Source organism: Jaculus jaculus, chromosome 8, assembly GCF_020740685.1.
Source record: "Jaculus jaculus isolate mJacJac1 chromosome 8, mJacJac1.mat.Y.cur, whole genome shotgun sequence".
Classification (NCBI taxonomy): domain Eukaryota; kingdom Metazoa; phylum Chordata; class Mammalia; order Rodentia; family Dipodidae; genus Jaculus; species Jaculus jaculus.
This window is the reverse complement of record NC_059109.1, coordinates 20,906,803-20,928,705: the sequence shown is the minus strand read 5'-3', so window position 1 is coordinate 20,928,705 and position 21,903 is coordinate 20,906,803. Positions and strand designations below refer to the sequence as shown.

At 39.7% G+C, this 21,903-nt stretch overlaps 1 protein-coding gene and 1 non-coding gene across 3 annotated transcripts in view; both read left to right on the top strand.

Moving 5' to 3' along the window:
• Positions 1–21,903, top strand: part of Kcnq5 (potassium voltage-gated channel subfamily Q member 5) — a 565,394-nt gene that overhangs the window by 409,534 nt on the left and 133,957 nt on the right. The gene's annotated exons all lie outside the window — the stretch shown is intronic.
• LOC123463043 lies at positions 2,212–2,318 on the top strand. The gene has a single exon (XR_006638655.1). It is a non-coding gene; the product is annotated as a U6 spliceosomal RNA (small nuclear RNA).

Genomic DNA, 21,903 nt, shown 5'->3' with positions numbered 1-21,903 from the left:
AGTATGTGGGACAGAAACAGATGCAATGGGAGGCTTTGTTAGGTTGATTGGTCCAAGAATATAAGTTACAGACTTGAACTGATCTAAGTGTGTGTGTGTGTGTGTGTGTGTGTGTGTTTTACATGCATAGGTATGTGTTCATCATCATGTGGGTTCATGTGTGTGTAGAAGCCAGAGACTGAATGACATCAGATGTCTTCCTGAATCACTCTCTATTTTCTGAGGCAGGGTATCTCACTTGAACCCAGAGTTTACTGATTCAGCTAGTCTTCTAGATAGCCAGCAAATCCCAGCATTCCCTGTTATTGCTACCCAAGCACTGGAATTACAGGCAGTCCAACACACCCACCCAGCTTCTAAGTGGCTCAGGCATCTCCCCAGCCTCTGCCACACAAAGGTCCAAGAGGTTGTTGGCATGCCTAATTTGAATATTTTGGTTAAAAATGGCAATAGTGGGACTGGAGAGATAGCTTAGCAGTTAAGCGCTTGCCTGTGAAACCTAAGGACCTCAGTTCAAGGCTTGATTCCCCAAGACCCACTTTAGCCAGATTCAAAAGAGGGCGCATGTGTCTGGAGTTGGTTTGCAATGGCTGGAGGCCCTGGTGCACCCATTCTCTCTCTCTATCTGCCTTTCTCTCTCTGTCACTCTCAAATAAATAAATAAAAATAAACAAAATAAATGGCAGTAGTGGGCTGGAGAGGTGGTTTAGTAGTTAAGGTACTTGCCTGTGAAGCCTGAAGACCCAGGTCCAATTCCCCAGAACCCACAAACGCCAGATGTACATGGTGGTGCATGCACATGCGTCTGTATCTGGAATTCATTTGCAGTGGCTGGAGGTTCTGGTACATCCATTCTCCTGTTCTCTCTCTCTATCTATCTATCTATCTATCTCTCTATCTATCTATCTTTCACTCTCATAAGTAAATAAATAAAAATGAAATATTTTTTAAAATTAAATGGAAATAGAAATATGTAATTAGGCAACTAGAAGCATGATTATATAAGGCCCTGGTATTTTAGTTATCTATGCCTATTTGACTTCATATCAAATTATCACACATCCTAAGGATATTATAAGGGAATAATTTATAGAGTAATAGTTCCTGAACATTCCATATATATGGTTCTGGCCTTAGAAACATGAAATTTCCATCTTGATAAGAAAATGTGTTCCTATGTGCAACTGAAATTATAATATGATGGAAACTTTTTTACAGCCACCCCCCTTGGTAACTATACCTAATAAGCAATTCCTAGGAGCTCTGTTTCCAACAGACTATTCCAGACTCAGTTACAATGACTGAAATGTTGATTCACTTTATTGAAGATTATTTATTTCCTCTGAGAAAGTGTCCCTTTTGCCTCAAGATGTTATCTGAAAATATCCCCAATAAGAAGCATTAAACTGTCACTATGGGGTAAATTTTGAAAGTGGCGCTTGGAATTTACCAGTATGGGTCCCATTAACTTCACTATACTTGGCTTTGAAAATGTTTGGCACTGTGTTTTTGCAGTGATTTTTCTTTAATTTTTAATAAATATCACCAAGTGACTTAGAGCACAGCTGATTGTACTGTTTAAGAATGTGGATAATGTTCCATGCAGTAGGAGACATTTAAAATTAGATTTGAAAGCTTCATTTCTATTAAGTCATAACAACCACATAAATGCACCTTTAATTCTTGAAAAAGCACCCTTCCATAAAAGAGTGTGGAGTTCAGTTAAAATACAGAACTCATAAAGCAGAGCTGTGTCCCTCTGAGACATTGTTTATCTTACTCTATAGCTGGAAAAAAATGAGACAGCATGAAGTGGGGGTGCTTGGTCCTCAGCTCTAAGCCACCAGTGAGGCTAGAAATAGAATGCTGGCCTCCCAATAGCTATTGTTCTGAAGCCCTGCCTCTTGCTTGAGTCAAATTTAATTACAGTATAATCCATTTAATCTACACATGAAGAATAATGAAGGAGCATGAAAAAGAATTTATTAACAGATTAGAAGGAGAACATGTTGTATAGATTAGTCACTTTCTTTTGGGGGATCCAGAACTTTAGCATTTTCTAGAAGGTATTAATGCCATAGCAGACATTATCCCATTTCCATTGGCTGCACTGGCAAAGAACTTCATGATTTTTTGCACTTGGAAACATAAGTAAAGCTTCCATTGAAAATGCTGCAGAATGTTCTTCCTTGTTAGAAATAAGCCTGAACAGTGCTTGCTTCGGCAGCACATATACTAAAATTGGAATGATACAGAAAAGATTAGCATGGCCCCTGCGCAAGGATGACACGCAAATTCGTGAAGCATTCCATATTTTTTCTCTCTATGTCTGTCTGTTTCTTCCCCCGGCTCTTCTTCTGCCTCTTTCTCTTTGTCTCAAATAAATAAATAAAATATTTTTTAAAAAAGAAAAAAACGAAAGAAGCCTGAACAGAAATAAGAATATCATGGGAGGAAAGTGCATAAATGTTCAAACTAAATATAGGTGTCACCTTCTTTGTTGTTTAGCTTTTGATGACTTTAATACTAATCCACCATTGCTGTGTATATGCTGATCAATACTTCCTGCATCCACAATGAAGAGAGGACAGAAAGCTTAAGACCTGAATTTAAATAAGAAATTTTCCCTTTACACTGGGCATAATAGATAGGCAAGAGCTGGTATTAAATGAACAGAAATAAAAATCTTGGTTAAAATTAAAAATCATGGATGTGAGTTATCTCAATTAATTCCCTTAACAGTCCTATTAAAATAGGAAGAGATTGTGATCCCAACTTTATGCCTTAGGAAACTGAGACTTAGGGCCAGGGAGATGACTCAGTGGATAAAGCACTTGCAATTCAAGCCCGAGTATATGAGTTCAATACACCCCAGTCCCCATATACAAAGCCAGAAGCTATGGCTGGCTTCTATAATCCCAGCACTCTGATGGCAAGATGGGAGGCAGACACACAGGAGAATTTCCTGGCGGCTCTTAACAATAACAGCAAAAAGAATGACAGAGTGAAATGCAGAGAAACTTTGCCTCAAATGAGGTGGACAGATAAACATGGGACTGACAGTTGTCCTCTGACCTTGCATTCACCCTCACTCATACACATGAAAATATATACACATGTACACACACACACACACACATATGCACTACACAAAAATAAATAAGTAAATAAATTGTTTTAAAAAGAAACTGAGAACTGAGAGACTTCTCAAGAGTCACACACCATATAAACCACAGAGCTGAAAAGAGACTTGTTGGAGTTCCATTCCAGAACACACCATTTCCCCCTGCACCACCCATGTATAATATAGGATCAACTAAGAAAGCATAGGATGAGGTTTGAGTCCCATTTCCTATCTCTCTCCTTCCTCTAGGACTCATTAACTACAGTAAAAAAAAAAGAAAAAGAAAAAGAAAAAAGACATCAGAATTAGAACAGAGACAATTGCTTTTCTAAGTAGTAATCTGTCAAAAACTTGACAATTTAAAAAAAAAAAAACTTTTTATTTTCAAATAACATTAGTCCTTCTTGCTGGCCTTCGAAAAGCTACTGTTCTGAAGGCCTGCAAAAAACAGTAGACTTTCCCCACTTGAATTTACCCTTATGCCATTTTCGCCCAATAATATTGTGCCTAAGCAAAGCACAGTTATCCAAACTCATGTAAATTCACTCAGATTTCACCAGTTGTATTATTATTATTTTTATCAGAGAGAGAGAGAGAGAGAGAGAGAGAATTAGTGCACCAGGGCCTCCAGCCACTGTAATTGAACTCCAGATGTCTGGCCCGTCTTGAGCACCGCTGTGATCCTGCGTGCTTGCATCACATGATGCATCTGGCTCACATGGGACCTGAAGAGGCAAACATGAGTCCTTAGGCTTTGCAGGCAAGCACCTTAACTGCTAAGCCATTTCTCCAGTCCTAGATTTCACCAGTTTTGACATGCACCAATTATACAAACATGTGAAATTTTATCACAAGTACATTTAACTACCACTACAATGAAGATATTTTTCCATCAACTTAAAGTTGGGAGGCAATCCCTGGTGCTATCCTTTAGAGACATTTCTTCTCCCAAATCTTAAACCTCTGGGAGCCACAAATCTGTTCTCTAGCAATATCATGTCATTATCCCAAGGAGATAACTGCTATAATCATACAATAGTGATTTATTGAAATTTATTTACTTATTTTTGATTTTTTTTTTTTCATGGTAGGGTTCACTCTAGCCCAGGCTGACCTGGAACTCACTCTGTAGTCTCAGGCTGGCGTGGAACTCACAGCCATTCTCCTATCTCTGCCTCCCAAATGCTAAGATTAAAGGTGTGTGCCACCACATCTGGCTGTGAAATTGATTTTTGATCACTCAGCATGATGCTCTTGATGTTGTCATCAATAATTTATTATTTTTACTACCAAATAATATTCTGTGGTATACATTAAACACAATTTGTTCATCCACTTACTTTTTAAAAGTTGTTTGGTTTGTTACTTGGCTATTATAAATACAGTTGTTATGAGCATTCATGTACATGTTTTATGTGAGCTTAAGTTTTTGTTTCTCTAGGTGAATGAGTGAGATGAATGGATCATGTGCTTAGTGTATGTTTAAACTTACCAGAAAGTGCCAAAAATGACTTTCTAGAATGTGACTATTTCTCTTATTGTTAAAAAAATATTTTGCTTATTTATTTATGTATTTATTTACTGAACAGATAGTAAGAAAGAAAAAGGCAGATAGAAAGAGTATGGGTATGCCAGAGCCTCCAGCCACTGCAAACGAACTCCAGATACATGGTCCACTTTGTGCATCTGGTTTTACATGGGTACTGGGCAATCAAACCCATGTCCTTAGGCTTTTCAAGAAAGTGCCTTTACCAGTAAGCAATCTCTCCAGTCCCATTTCGTTTAAATTATGTAATATTTCATGGAAATAAAGTGTATCTAAGCTGAAATAAACGGCAATTTTTTATTTTCATAGAAAAAATTGTGTTTCTGCTTTTTCCATTCTGTGAAAATTATTTTAATAAGCAAAAGTTGCTGAACTTCATATTTCCCCAACTGGGTCAAGAAATAAATTAAGATCTAACCCCTTAAGGGGCAGATCTTCATTCTGTGATAAGTGAATGTAAATTTGATATTTACATAGAAGAAGTGTTGAGAGACCAACTAATGTGAAAAGCCAATACCATTACAAATTCCTGTAGGGCCATTACTTATCTAACTTTACCTTGTAGAAAAGACCTTATTCAAGCAAACTTTGCTGAGAACAGTGCTAATTATACTTGCCTGCCACAGGACATGTAAAACCACCTTAGTTAGTGCCTCAAAGCCCAACTCCAACTCCAGAACAACATGGTTAAAACTGACACCAAGGCCCAAGGATACCATATACATAGTTGAGCCCAGTATTCATGGTTCTCATATGACCTAAAGCGACCATTCGTTATTCCCAATCAAACATTTCTCAGAAATCTTCCAAGTTTTAAAATTAGGGTTTGCTGGGCATAGTGGTGTATGCCTTTAATCCCAGCACTCAGGAGGCTGAGGAAGGAGGATTGCTGTGAATTCAAAGCCACATTGAGACTGCATAGTGAATTCCAGGTCAGTCTGGGCTACAGCAAGACTCTACCTTGAAAAAAAGAAAAAAAGAAGACATAAGGTGCCATGTGTCTTTGATAATAGATTATGTCTTTAAGATTCTCCTCAGACTTTCCCAGTCTTTAATCTTTAATTATAATCAATATGAAAGTCCTTTCTTCAACACCAGAAATGAGTAAAAACAGAGATGGCTCAGCAGTTAAGGCACTTGCTTACAAATCCTAACAACCAGGGTTCAATTTCCCAGTACCCACATAAAGCCAAATGCAAAAAGTGGTGCATGTGTCTGGAGTTTGTGGTGGCAAGAGATCCTGATGCACTCATTCATATACATTCTTCCTCTTCTCTTCTCTTCTCTTCTCTTCTCTTCTCTTCTCTTCTCTTCCCTTCTCTTCTCTTCTCTCTCTCCCTCTCCTCTCTCTCTCTCTCTCTTTCTCTCTCTCTCTCTCTCTCTCTCTCTCCTTTCAAATAAATAAATAAATATTTTTTAGAAAAACTGAAAATATTTTTTCAAAATGAAAAGAATGAGGTTGAGGAAATGGCTAGGTGGTTAAAGCCCACTGGCCTGGTTCAAATCTCTAATAGCCACATAAAGCCAGATAAACAAAGTGGGGCTTGCATCTGGACTTCTTTGTAATAGCAAGAGACTCTGGCCATGCTCATACTTACTTTCACCTCTCCTCTGCCTCTCTCTGTCTCCCTCCCTGTCTCCACTTACAAATAAATTTTTAAAAGTAATAAGAATAAAAATGTTCACCTGAGGAAAGTAAGTAGGCACAACATAGATATGAACAGGGATGGGAGCAAAACTCCTCATTATGTGTTTCTTTATTTATTTCATCTGAATACTGATGCCATATAAACACAGTTTCCAGGGCTGAATACAAAGCACCACTTCTTGGCACAGGTTAAGTATAAATTATGATTTCTTTGCCAAGCAGTACTATAGTGAGCTGATGTGTCCACATTGTGTGGTTGTACAGACTGTCACTCACACCGCAGGCATTTTTGTCATTACCAAGAGTAAAGCCAAGGGTAACTTACCACTTACCAGTATCCACACAAAAAATGGGTATATAAGCTGAAGAGATGGCTTAGTAGTTAAGGCACTTGCCTGCAAAGTCTAAAGACCCAGGTTTGAATCCCCAGAACCCACATAAGCCAGATATACAAGGTGGCACATGCATCTGGAGTTCATTTGCAGTGGCTAGAGGCACTGGAATACTAATTCTCTCTCTCTCTCTCTTCTCTCTCTCTCTCTCTCTTCTCTCTCTCTCTCTCTCTCTCTCTCTCTCTCTCTCTCTCTCTCTCTCTCTCATAAATAAAACAAAATAGTGGGTGCAGTGGTGCATACCTGTAATCCCAACGCTAGGAAGGCAGAGACACACACAAAAGGAAGTTGGATCAACTAGGAAGGCTTTTTAAAAATATTCACTTAGGACTGGAGAGATGGCTTAGTGGTTAAGCGCTTGCCTGTGAAGCCTAGGGACCCATGTAAGCCAAATGTACAAGGTAGTGCATGCATCAAGAGTACGTTCTGATTGGCTGGAGGCCCTGGAGTGCCCGTTCTCCTTCTCTCTGTCTCTGTCTCTCTTTCTTTGTCTGTTGCTCTGAAATAAATAAATAAAAATAAACAAAAATTAGTAAACAATCATTTATTTATTATTTATTAGTTATGGACATAGTATGAAAACAGTACATGTTGGTACCATCCTTTCCTTCATCCCTGCCCCCCTCCAAAAGGACCCTCCTCATTGGGGATATAGATATCCCCATGGGGATTGTGGGTCCTGCACTGGGGGGGCAGCCATCAGTTACAGGGAAGAGGCACTGTCTCTGTGCATAATGTCCCAACTTGTGGCTCTAACAATCTTTCTGTCCCCTCTTCCACAAATTCTCTGAGCCACATTGGGCACTTTAAGTTTACTTCAGTGATGGGTTCCTAGGAAGCTCTGGATCTCTAGCTTGATAGGTATTGAGTGTCCTCAGTGTCTATCTCCTTCACCCTTGTGCTGATATCAGGTTCACCAAGAAAGCAGCACTCTTGCTCATTTCCCCAATTCCTCTATGGTTTTGGCTGGGGCCCTGGTGAGGTGCAATGGGTCTTTTCTCTCCTCAGGTCCCACTTCCTTCTGAAAGAGAGAAGTGGAGAGTGAAGTCAGCACAGGTTAAATAGGAAAGCCATTATAAGTTTAGAGAGAATTTAATGGGGGTAGCCCCTTTTGTAGCCCAAGATTAGTGGGAGCTTGATATTGGAAAGCAAATTCATTATCTCGATGTGATTCTGGCTTGTTTCCAAGTTCCAGATATGGGTTCCTTTCCACTGAGCAGATCTGTTAGGCAATCCAAGAACAGCTGGTTACCCACCATGGCTGTGCACCACTATTGCACTTGTGTGAGCATCACGTCAGGTTGTTTGCTTCTGAGTCACTGTGAAGCTTTGTTGGATTGTAGCTTAACCTGCATTGCTGCTAGGAGGACCTCCCAGTCCCTCAGCTCAGCTAACTGCCCTGCAAGGGGTTCCATGTCTTTCTCCTATTGTAACATTCATCAGCCATGATTGTGGTTACACAATTCAGTATCTGCTACATCAACTGTCCTCTCTGTGTGTGGACATCTCCTTACCCTGTCCGCATCCTTTACGGTCATACACTCAGGTCCTAGAAGTGTCGAGCCACATGATCAAAGTACATTGGACAAATTGAAATAATCAGAAAACTGGCAGGAAGTAAGCACTCCCTGGAGTACTTCACTGCCACCTGCCATCCCAAGCCCTGTATGCACAATGGGAAGAGAATACATTCAGCGTGAACAAGTAAAGGAGCAAAGGGCCAGCTATCCAAGCAACGCAGAACCAAAACAGTGCCTTTGCTTCCACCATGAGTTTCCAGAAGAATCATTTTTGCTTGTGATTTTAAATCTAATTGTTTTATCTCTCTGTTTTTTTAGAGAAGTCTCTACTTCTGCATTGCCTCTTTCTCCTAGTTGTTTTTTTTTTTTTTTTTCCTTTTACCTCGGTCTTTTGCAAAGTGTCTTCAATATTTGATTTGAGCCCTCACCACAGACTCCAGATCCATACTTGGAACTTGAAGATCAAAGTACTGTAGCTAATCCTTAGGCCATTTGCCATCGTGTGACTTTAAGAGTCCATCTCTTATCAAGTTTTTGTGGTTTTCTGGAGTATTTTCTGTTAAAATGTGCACATCTGAAACTATTTTTGAGTTGTTTATTTTTCATGATACTTTCCCATATTTAGCTAGTAGTAGTAATACGCAGCTCCCGAGCGGTTTGCGCTCCACTCGGCTATCTCCGCCCTCTTTAGAAAGGGAGTACTCCGTTGTGGCACCATGTTTTCAATAAGCCTTGGGGTTGCTTTTTTGTTCCCTCTTAAACAAAGTGTGTCATATTCAAAAAGCTTGTGATGGAAGATAAGGCATTGATCATGAGGGGAAAAGTATGCCCAAAGCAGCATTTTTCCCTACAGTTTTAGGATTTCTTATTAAGAGTATGTTTCATGGCCTGAGCTTAAAACTTCAGAGACTAGTTACTACAAATTCTCAGATTCTCTCTGGAAGTCTCTTACTGCACTAGCCTGTAAGAGCCTTTCTGGGACTCTGGTATTTTCCTTGTAAGCAAAAACTTAAAAAAATTAAAAAAAAAAAAAGGGCTGTAGAGATGGCTTAGCGGTTAAGCGCTTGCCTGTGAAGCCTAAGGACCCCGGTTCGAGGCTCGGTTCCCCAGGTCCCACGTTAGCCAGATGCACAAGGGGGCGCACGCGTCTGGAGTTCGTTCGCAGAGGCTGGAAGCCCTGGCGCGCCCATTCTCTCTCTCCCTCTATCTGTCTTTCTCTCTGTGTCTGTCGCTCTCAAATAAATAAATAAATAAAGGTGTGCATCACCACGCCTGGTTTAACTTTAAAAAAATAAAATTTAAAAAAAAAAACAGCATCTTTTGTATGACTCATTAACAATAGCACGTAAAAGCAAATATGAAATTAAAAAGTTATGAAACTATCCTTTAGTGCCAAACAGGGAAGAGTTTGGAAAAGATTTTATAAATAAAGATGGGGCTTCTTGACAAACTGTTAAACATGATTTATTTGGTGAATAATTGCACTAAAACTGCAGAAATGTGGATAGAACCTGCATATCTCCAAAAGTCAGTGTGTTTTTCAAAATTACAGTAAGTGCCATACATTTATCACTAGCTCACGTATTTAATCAAATGTGCTTCTTTAAAGTCAATTCTTCACAGAAGGAAAACTGCCTTCACACCCCAGTGTTTATCCCTAAGGATTAGCCAACTACCTAAACTGTATCCATTTCTTATTTCTAAAAATAAGAAATTGTGCCCTGAAAGAGATTAAGAGAGCCAGGTGATCCAAGTAAATTCTCAATTTCCCCAGATGATATGATACTTAGAATAAATTCCCATCAATGGCTTTTCTCTGCTTGGTGACATTTGAGCTCAAGTGGCCACTTCTTCACAAAATCCAAACAGTCCCATCTACTCAGTTTTCTGAAGATGTTCTTTCATAACCTTTTAGTAGTAAGTGATGATTAGTCATCACCTACATGTCATCTGAAAATAGGTGTCAAGTTTCTCAACAAAAAGTTACATATCCCAACATTGCCAAAAACGACCAGCTTCCAAGTTCAGAGTCATTACCATGAAGCTGCTGAGTGTTAGAGTACAGAAAGAAGCTGTTGAAAATGAAACATTTGTGTTTTAGGTCTATAAATTCAAGCCTGCAATGACCTTGCTTGCCTATTGCTGTATACACAGTCAAGTTATGACCCTAAGTGAGATAGCAAGCATCAGATTTCTTCATAGGATGTTATGGGATTTCCAGAAAAAGTTTCAAATTTGATGGCTTATTGGTAGGAATGTAAATCTTGTATTTTAGGTCTGAGGTCAAATCTTATTTGGGTTTCTGCTTAGGAATCAAAACTTCTGCAGTTTTGACACCCATCAAATAAAAATGGGTATTGAGAGAAAAATGTAAACAGTGTAAAACTGCTGATTCTAAACATCCATTTCATACTTTCTATATAAAAGATTATATTATAGAGCCTTAATCATGTTCTAAATTGTCCAAAAATGCATGTATCTCTCATCCCTTTGATTTATTGATGAAAACTTAAAACAGATAATTTACTCAAGATGCAATATTGTGCCTTGAATAGAATGTCCTTTCCTCCTACTATTCACCATAATTCTCAAGGAACAAACCCTTCTGTTTTATAAACACAGGAACACAACTTCTATACATAGTCTACCTGTAACCTACATCTGAAATAAAACATTTGTGATCGCACGTGAAAGCAATTATCTTAGTAGATGCCTCATAGTCTGCTGCCTTTGTCCATAACCCCGACTCCTACCAAAACCCCAGCCTGATTCTCTAACTACCAGACATCTACTAGGCACATCAGAGTTAACAAGATTCAAGCTCAACTTAATTTGGCTCCTCAAAACAGCACAACTATCTTCCCTGTTGACTATTTCTCAGTAACATGCAACTGGTCAAACCAAATTCAGTCTTAAACTTGCTTCCTTGCCTAACATCCATCAAGTCTTTTTTAAAACTTTTTTTTTTTTTTTTTTTTTTTTGGTTTTTTGAGGTACGGTGTCACTCTGGAAAGGCTGACCTGGAATTAACTATGGAGTCTCAGGGTGGCCTCCAACTCACGGTGATCCTCCTACCTCTGCCTCCCGAGTGCTGGGATTAAAGGCGTGCACTACCATGCACGGCTCTTTTAAAACTTTTTAATGTCAACCTTCCATACATATAAAAATACATCATGATCATAATTCCCTCACACCTATCTCCCTCCCCGCTCCCAAATCCCCGCTCCACTAAATCCCTTCTTTCCAAGTAGACTCTTTTCTATACTGAGGTCATTTTCCCCTCCTGTTATGCAGGAAGCCATCAAATGTTGACCTCTTCATCTTCACATATTCTTTCTACAACACCAATTTCATGACTCTCCACTCTCAGTCTTGTAAACTCATTCTTGCCCTGCGTCCTGAATGCAGAGACTCCTTCCTTTCTAACATCCCACTCTTAAAAGCTGCTTCCCAATGTCAAGTAAAATGATCTGATCCAATACAGATCAAATCTTCACTCCACCCAAAAACCTTCTCTGGCTGCTATCACACTGAGAAAGAAATTTTAAAGTCATTACCAAAGCCACTGGTGAAAACCTGCTCCTTGTGAAACTAGATGTTGCTTCTGTCTCAGTCTTTATATTTTCTTGCCCTGAAACTTTTCCTTCAAATATGGTCACAGCCACTCCATTAGGTCTCAGTTCAAATGTCACCCCCACTTCAAGATAGTTACCCTGCTGGTCCCCGCTCCAGAATAGCCATGCATTCCCCTGTACTTCTGTCCTTCCTCTGCTTTGCATTTCTCAGGGGTCTTTTTTTTTTTTTTTTTTTTTTTTACTAAATTATGTTCTATGTTTGTCAATTAGTTTATTATCAGCCTTGCCCTAATCAACATAAGCTCCACGAGTACAGCAAACATTGCTGTTTCATTCACATTTTCTCCTTGGTGGTTGGATCATGCAAATAAAACTCTTTGCTCAATGAACTAATGAGTGAATGTATAAATTGCAAGCTATAGCAGCTTCTGTAAATATATCTATCCTTAATAAATCAAATGGATAAGAAGAAAATACTTCCTGAACACTCCTGCTCATACCTCATCATTCCACCAGTGTCCATTATCGCTGAGAATCCTAGAAACTCACAGTTATGACATGATATTTGATGCTTTCCAATTTAATTTCATCTTGTTTTAAAGATATAGAAACCAGCCCTACAATGATTAGTGGGAGGGACAAAGGTACATGGAAGAGCTGCTAGCTAAAGCAGCATAATTTAATGTTCTTTATGCTTCCATTCCTTACTTTTCTGTTTCTTTTGAGAAGTTAGAATTATGGACACATAGGCAAAAATAATAGATTTTCAATTCAATAAATTTTCAAGTATAATAAATTTCCAGTTCCTCCTTATCTTGTTCCATTGGCAATAAAATATCTGCCATGTGCTACGCATGCCAATAAAACCTAGTAAACTCATTTAGAAATGGCTACATATAGGTAAAAGGCAGAACATACTGTATACTCTGCTCTACCACTGGGAATACCTAGAATGGAATATTCAACATATATAAATGTGTCCATTGTGAGACTTTTTACTAAACTTTGTATGAATAACAGACATTTGTAAATAGGCATATTCCCTGTTAACAACTACTTGCAGTTTTAGGTTTAAGCCATGCTGCGTGCTTATTTACTGGTCTTCCTACGAGATCTAAATTCCAAAGGATGCATGGAAGAAGATGCAAGCTCTCTGGCACAGGACAACTATGAGTTCAATTCCTGCCTTCATTGACCACTTTGGACAAAATTCTTAAATGTTTTCGTATCAGTTTTCTGATCTATAGCAGAGCTGGCGATATAAACATATCTATTACATTTTTATTTTATCACATTAAGAGATTATCCTGATTCCAGGCACACTAAAACAGAATAGGGGCTTTGTCTGTGTATCACTTCATTTAATCCTCACGCAGCTTTATGAGAGAAGTGACTCTAGTCCCTATTTACAGGTGAGGCCTCTAATGCAGCAAGATTAATATATCTAAGGCCACATAGCTGCAAGAGGACAGAACTAAAAATCCTCTGGACCTCCTCAGAGAACAATTATGGAGAAGAAATGAAATAGTCTGTGTACTGAGTACACCTCACGGTCTCATATATCACAGGTACTCAATAAATGTTGCCCACTTCCCTTCTCGTTCCCTACCACAGACTAAATAAAATACCGTGGCCAGTGTACTAACATTCCTGGGCCTTAACTTTTCATTTAAAGTAAGCAATAGTTCTCAATTTTCTCATTTCAAAAAGAGTACACTTTTGCTATAGATCATTATGGATGCGTTCATGCACACACACAAGTGTATGTGTATAGTTTCTATTCATAGAAGTTTAACTTTACATAAGCCACAACCTAAAAATCATTAAGATGGACAAGACAAAAAAAAAAAAAAAAAAAAAAAAAACCCAGCTGGGCATGGTGGCACATGCCTTTAATGCCAGCACTTGGGAGCAGAGGTAGGAGGATCACCGAGAGTTCGAGGCCAGCCTGAGACTACATAGTGAATTCCAGGTCAGGCTGAGCTAGAGTGAGACCTTACCTCGAAAAACAAACAAACAAAAATCATTAATATGGAAGCATAAGTACATATATCATATTTATTCTATTTTAATTTTAGAAAGAAAACTTTATTTAGATGGTTGATAAAACCTTATCACAGGGCTGGAGAGATGGCTTAGTGGTTAAGCACTTGCCTGTGAAGCCTAAGGACCCCGGTTCGAGGCTCGGTTCCCCAGGTCCCACGTTAGCCAGATGCACAAGGGGGCGCACGCATCTGGAGTTCGTTTGCAGAAGCTGGAAGCCCTGGCGCACCATTCTCTCTCTCGCCCTCTATCTGTCTTTCTCTCTGTGTCTGTCGCTCTCAAATAAATAAATAAATAATTTTTTAAAATATATTAAAAAAAAAAAACCTTATCACAGCCAGGCGTGGTAGCACACGCCTTTAATCCCAGCGCTCAGGAGGCAGAGGTAGGTGGATCAGCTTGAGTTCAAGGCCACCTTGAGACTCCATAGTGAATTCCAGGTCAACCTGGGCTACAGTGAGACCCTACCTCAAAACCCCCCACCGCCCCCCCAAAAAAACCTTATCACTACGAAACAAGCTTTTTTGTGTGTGATGTAGAACATACAATAAAAACTTAAGCCAATTTCAACATTTACATTTCAACATTTACAGTTTTCACTCAGTTATATATAATGGGGGAGGACTTTTAAGATAAAAGGGGGCTGGAGAGATAGCTTAGCGGCTAAGTACTTGGCTGCTGCAAAGCCAAATGACCTAGGTTTAATTCCCCAGGACCCACGTAAGCCAGATGCACAAGGTGACACATGTTTCTGGAATTAATTTGCAGTGGCTGGAGGCCCTGGCGTGCCCATTTTCTCTTCATATCTCTCTCTCTCTCTCTCTCTCTCTCTCTCTCTCTCTCTCTCTCTAATAAATATATAAAAATAAAAATAGGGCTGTAGAGATGGCTTAGCAGTTAAGCACTTGCCTGCGAAGCCTAAGGACCCGGGTTTGAGTCTGGATTCCCCAGGTCCCACCTAAGCCAGATGTACAAGGGGGCACATGCATCTGGAGTTTGTTTGCAGTGGTTGGAGGCCCTGGCGTGCCCATTCTCTATCTATCTGCCTCTTTCACTCTCTGTCTGTCTGTCGCTCTCAAATAAATAAAAACAAACAAAAAAGTTTTAAAAAAACAATATATTTTTTAAAAAAGATAAAGGGAAAAGATAGAATAATGAATGAGATAAAGCATTATCAGGGTGATTTTTTTTTCGAGGTAAGGTTTCACTCTAGCTCAGGCTAATCTGGAATTCACTATGTAGTCTCAGGGTGGCCTCCAGCTCACGGTGATCTGCCTCCCTGGTGCTGGCATTGAAGGCATGCGCCACGCCCGTCAGCCTTATCAGTTTAGACATTTTACACCAACTTTCTCTGGAAGTTTTCAGTCAAACAACCTGCCTTTAAGTTCCACAAACTCCCCTTGACGCTTTTCTAGGGAAGACTGCACATCACTGTGAAACCAGTTTCTCCCCAAATTGCAAGAGGGTTTTCAAAACAAGTGAGAGAGCTGGAGAAATGGCCTAGCGTTTAAGGCGTTTGCCTATAAAAATGGGAACCCTAAAGAGCCTAAGTTCAGTGGCTGGAGATACTGCTTAGTGGTTAAGGCATTTTCCTGCAAAGCCAAAGGACCCAGATTGATGCCCCAGGACTCCAGTAAGCCAGATGCACAAGGTGGCTCAAGCATCTAGAGTCCATTCGCAGTGGCTGGAGTCTCTGTTGTGCCCATTCTCTCTCTCTCTCTCTCTCTCTCACTCTCTCTCTCTCTCTCTCTCTCTCTCTGTCCACATATATATATACATGTATATATGTCTCTCTCTCTCTCTCTCTTTAATGAATAAATAAAAATAAAATATTTTTAAAAGCCTAAATTTACTCAGTGCCCACTTCCCCTTGAATCTTCTTGTTTTATTATTTCTCCCCAACATTTTTACCCAGGACTGCCTTCCTGCACCATGTCTTCCCTGGGATGAGTCAAATACATGTCTTCACCCCAGATAGGGCACAGATAGCAGACCTAAGTATGAACTCACCAAAACCAGTTTTAATGAGCCAGTGAGTTTATTTGGGATCACTTACAGAGCACGGTGAGGGGTTGCATTCAGGAGCCATAGATGACTCAAACACAGCTGCGCCGTGAGGCTTCTCCTCACACCTGGATGACCACCTCCCCATAGCTGCTTGAACTCAAAGGAAAGTCCACCCTAGCCTAGGTGAGGACTCACAGGAGCTGCGGGTCTGAATCACACCGTACCACCTACTCGCAGCACCCTCAGAGGGTCTTGAGCGCCCTACATGACTTGCAGACAGCTCAATCAGAGAGCTTCCCTTTCTAAGCATTATGGGAGAGGGCTGGGGGTGGGAATCTTGCAACCATTTCCCAGACTTCTTGACTTCCTGAGTCGCTGGGATTTTTTGCCCCTCCCTTGAAGGAATGTTTCGGTTTCTAATTAACAATTTTGAGGAGACCTTTACCTTTCAGGTCTCCCGACTTGACTTCCTGAATTAGAACCTCCGTCCTTTCTTCAATTCAGAGGAATCTCCCACGACAACTATCCCAGTGTACTTTTAGGGTACTTTAGACAGCTTCCCAAAATGAATAGTTTTCTCTTTGCTTAACATGGGACTTGTCTTCGAGCTTGTAGGGGAAAATCTAAGTCATTTCACTTTACTACAAGTCAGAAATGTCAGAAGAGTCTGGTCTTTTCTTGTCTCTGCCCCTCCAGGGAATCCTTCCACCCCCTTCGGAGAAGGTCCTTCCTTGAGAATTAAGATCTTTGGGAAGATTGCCCTTATTCTGAAATCCTGACCCAACACCTGTTCTAGACCAGCAACCCATCCCCACATAAGGCACATAACCCCAACCTGAGTCTTAAAGTGGGCTTCTCAAATGCCCTCTGCCTTCCCTGGACAACAGTTCTGTCTTCCTTCCTTTTCTTCTGTCTATACTCTAATAAAATCTTTCTGAACCTTAAAAAAAATGGAGACTTTTATTTGTTCTGTTTTGTTTTGTGGCCCTAGAATTGAATGCTGAATCATGTCCCCACTAGGCAAGTAATTTACTACTGAGCCACATCCCCACCCTCAAATTTTGTTGTCTTCTTAACTTCTACAATTCACCTGGGGAAATAAAGTTTATAAGAAACTGCATTGATGGAGAGAGGAATGACACTGAAGATAATCTCATTCTATGAGATGTCAAGGGACATAGTGTTTCAAGAGACAATAAAACATAACAGACTCTAGAAAAAATAGTTCTCAATAAGCACACAGAAACTTTGGAAGAGGACAAAATTTTGTATTTAGACGATATGGTAAAAATAGACTATCCTATAAAATGGGGTAAAACATTAGATTAAGGTTTGTACTTAAAGTACAGTTGTCACTTCTATAAATGTTAAATATTGATGTGAGGGTAATGTTATTACAGCATGTAAATTTCTAAGGTGCAGTGACTCAACGTGGTAGAATTCATTCCTCACTTGCATAATAGTCTAAGGAGAATGCTCCTTGTTTGGAGCTGGAGAATATGGTAAAGGTTCTGCTCCATGCAGTCACTTAGGAGCTCAGGTTGACAGAGACACTGTATGAGGCTTTTTTTTAAATTTTATTTATTTATTTATTTATTTGAAAGCGACAGACACAGAGAGAAGGACAGATAGAGGGAGAGAGAGAGAATGGGCGCGCCAGGGCTTCCAGCCTCTGCAAACGAACTCCAGACACGTGCGCCCCCTTGTGCATCTGGCTAACGTGGGTCCTGGGGAACCGAGCCTCGAACCAGGGTCCTTAGGCTTCACAGGCAAGCGCTTAACTGCTAAGCCATCTCTCCAGCCTTGTATGTGGCTTCCAAGAGCATCCTTCATCCCAATGTGCAGCTGACACATAGGAAAAGAGAAAGTAATAGGCTGGGTATGTTTCCCCCAGCGTAGAAGTGGCACATACCATTTCTACTCACTTCTTATTAGCTAGAAGTATTATATCACCCCATCTGAGAGTGTTGTCTTCACATGGCTGGGACAAAATACCCAACCAAAAGCAGCTAATGGGGGGAAAGAGTTTCTTCTGGCTTGCGGTCTTGAGAGGAAGCTTCATGACAGCAGGAAAAAGATGGTAGACTATGAGCTGGGTATCACTATCTTGCCACAAATATAAAGTAGCAGCTAGAGAAGAAGCTAAGTTCAGAGAACTAAGAACTGGCTATAACAACCCAATGCCCAACCCAGAAACATAACTCGTCAAGCAAAGCTCCACTTCCCAAATTGCCAACAGCTGGGGACCATGCCTTCAAAACACATGAATTCATGGAGGGGGCATCTGATTAAAATAAAGCTTAAGCCCTAGGATAGACACCACTTTCCAGGGGTAGTTTTATACCTGGTAAGTGAAACACCAGCCTGTAGAAAGAAACTAGCTGCCTTTGCCACAAAAGCCATACTAATTAATGATGTTCTAAACAAGCATATAGATGTCAATAAGAAATATGAGAAAATCAGGGCTGGAGAAATGGCTCAGCAGTTAAGGCACTTGCCTACAAAGCCTAATTACCTGCACTTGATTCCCCAGTACCCATTTAAAGCCAGGAGCACAAAGCGGCACATGCACCTGGAGTTCATTTGCAGTGGCTAGAAGCCCTGTAATGCCCCTTTCCTCTCATTGCTCTCTCTATTTCTTCTCTCTTCTGTCTGTGCTTGAAAATGAATAAATTAAATATGATAAAATGAGCAGTTGTTATAGATAATTTCCTTCCATGACTTCTAAATAGCTTTAAATAACTTCTAAATAAAAAGACCAAGAATTTGTGAGAGAACACAACCAAAACAAAATACAGGCAATGGCAATTTTTAAAGTTTTTAATATACTGGGAAATGCTTGAAAATGCTTAGAATTATCACATGACATGTTTACCTCACATTAGTATGTCTCAGGTAGTGAGATTATTGTAGCATTGGCATTCCTTTTATTAACAATGAGAGACAAACAAATATTATTATGCATCGTTCATGAGCATTAGTACCATTATTTTGAGGGAATTTTGATCTCTACTATAACTTGATTTGTGCTAACAACCCAATACCTAGCAAAATGCCTTTAAAATAGAATTCTAGGGCTGGAGAGGTAGCTCGGCAATTATGGTGCTTGTCTGTAAAGCTTAAGGACCCAGGTTAAATTCTTCAGTACCCATGTAAGCCAAATGCAGAAAGTAGAACATGCATTTGGAGTTCATTTGCAATGGTTTGAGGCTCTGGCATGTCCATGCTAGCTCTTTCTCTCTCTTTCTTTCTGTGTCTCTGTATCTCTCTGCCTGCAAATAAATGAAATATATTTTTAAAAGAATGCTCATAAAATTAGATGTACACATCTGTTCATTCAGCATCATTTTTTAACATTAAAAAAATTATTAATTGAAAGAGAGAGAAAGAGGCAAACAGAAAGAGAGAGAGAATGGGTGTGCCAGGGCCTCTATCCAATGCAAATCAACTCCAGATGTATGTGCCACCTTGCACATCTGGCTTATGTGGGTCATGAGGAATTGAACCTGAGTCCCTTGGGCTTTGTAGGCAAGTGCGTTAACTGCTAAGCCATCCCTCCAGGCCATTCAGCATCATTTTAATAGCACAACCAAAAGTAATCTCATGTGTCATGGTGTGAGTATACATATACATGCATGTGAAGGCCAGAGGACCACCAACATGAGTTTTTCCTTGCATGCCATCCATCTTTTATGATACAGGGTCTCTCATCACTAGCCTGGAACTCACCAGGTAGGTTAGAAAGGCTGGCTGGCAAACCTCAGAGATCCACCTATCTCCACCTTCCTACCATTAGGATTACAATATATATACACCACCATGCGTGACTTTTTGTTTCTGCACGTATATGTGAATGTGTGTGTGTGTGTGTGTGTGTGTGTGTGTGTGTGTGTGTGTATGTGTATATATACACATACACACACACACACACCTGTGGATGCACACGTACATATGTGTGCATGTGGAGGCCAGCGACTGACATCAAGTGTCTTCCTTATCACTCTCCTTTTGACTTTTACCAAGACAAGATCTCTCACTGGATCCCAGACATCACCTATTCAGGTAGTCTAGCTGGTCTAGGCCTCCCTGTCTCTGCCTCCTGTGCATTAAGATTACAGACAGCCACCATTCCCACCCAGCATTTATGTGAGTGCTGGAAATACAAATTCTAGCCCTCCCACTTGTTCCACAAAGGTTTTACCAACTGAGTCTTTTCCCCAGTGATGAGAGGCCCTGTATCATAAAAGACGATGGCACCTGAGGAAAAAAGCATTTTACCAAATTAGATATCTCCCCAGCCCTCACTTTCTGTCACGTACATAGTTGTAGTGTTTTCATATTTATAATAGCTATTTTGTAACTTTTAGACATATATTTTAAAGTAACAACTTTAAAATTTATACCACTATTGAAAACATTATTTTGTAACTTTAGAACACCTATAAGTTAAAATTGTAACTTTAAAACATATACTAGCTATGGGCTGGAGAAATGGCTTATAGGTTAAGGTGCTTGCTTACAAAGTCAAAGGACACAGGTTTAATTCCTGGGACCGAAGTAAGTCAGACGCAAAAGGTGGCACATGTGTCTGGAGTTGATCCGCAGTGTTTAGAGGCCCTGGCATGCCCTCTTTCTCTCTCTCTCTCTCTCTCTCCTGCCTCTCTTTCACACACAAGTAAATAAGTAAATAAATAATAAATAAATGAACATAAAGGAAAATAAAAACATATACTAGTTTAAAAATGTTATTCAGGGGGCTGGAGAAATTGCTTAGTGGTTATGCTGGTTGCTTGCAAAGCCAAAGGGCCTTGGTTTGAATCCCCAGGACCCATGTAAGCCAGATGCAAAAGATGGAGTTCATTTGCACTCTGGCATGACCATTCTCCCTCTCTCTCTCTCTCTCTCTCTCTCTCTCTCTCTCTCTCTCTCTCTTTCTCTCTGCCTCTTTCTCTCTCACTCTCTCAAATAAATAAATAAATAATTTTTTAAAAAGTTATTTAGAGCTGGGCGTAGTGGCACATGCCTTGAATCCCAGCACTTGGGAGGCAGAGGTAGGAAGATTGCCAAGAGTTTGAGGCCACCCTGAGACTATATAGGGAATTCCTGATCAGACTGGGCTACAGCAAGACCCTGCCTCAAAAAAACTAAAACAAAAATATATTCAAATTTTAACGTACAGTGAAGACACTAAAAATAGTTCAAGGAGGGCTGAAGATATGGATCAACAGTTAAGACACTTGCCTGCAAAGCCTAATTACCCAAGTTTGATTCCCTAATAGCCACATAAAAATGAACAAAATGGCAAATGCATCTGGAGTCCATTTGCAGCAACTGGGGTCTCTGGCATGCACATTCTCTCTGTCTGCTTGCAAATCAATAAATAAGTAAACAAATATTTAAAAAATAGTTCAAGGAACTGGAATATAAAGGGATGTATGCAAAGTTATAGTTTGTAGGATTACTGCACTTGTTGTACTTCTGATTGTTTTTCAGAAACAATAAGCTGAAATGGATTTAAAATAGAGAAATTTATGTTAGCTATTACAGAAAATGTGCTGAGACTAGAAAAATTTACAAAAATAAAATTAAAAGCCTAACATCTTCTGACAGCTCTAGGAGTCAAGATGTACCCTCTTTATGAGTTCCTCAAGAAAATTTATCTGTCCCTATGATAACTAGTTCAAAAGTGTCCAACCATACTTTTTACAATCCACATGATTCACATCTTCACTTTGTGATTTTTAACTGAACTCAGTTATACCTTTTAATCCATATATTGTATAGTCTAATCATGACAATGAAAGACAGCCTGTCAAATGCAGTTGCATAACCAGCCTTCCTTTAATCCATTCATTAGATCCATGACTCAGTAGCTTTGGATATGAATCCACCTTATGATAGCTTTTTTGGTATTTTAGTGACTAATATCTTTTAGATAGGGTCCTTGGTGATCAATTCATATTGATTTTGCTGACTAAAAATAGTCTGGGCAAGTCACAGTGGAGTCTAATAATAAGGTCTTTCACAATCCCAGTATGTCTTAAATAC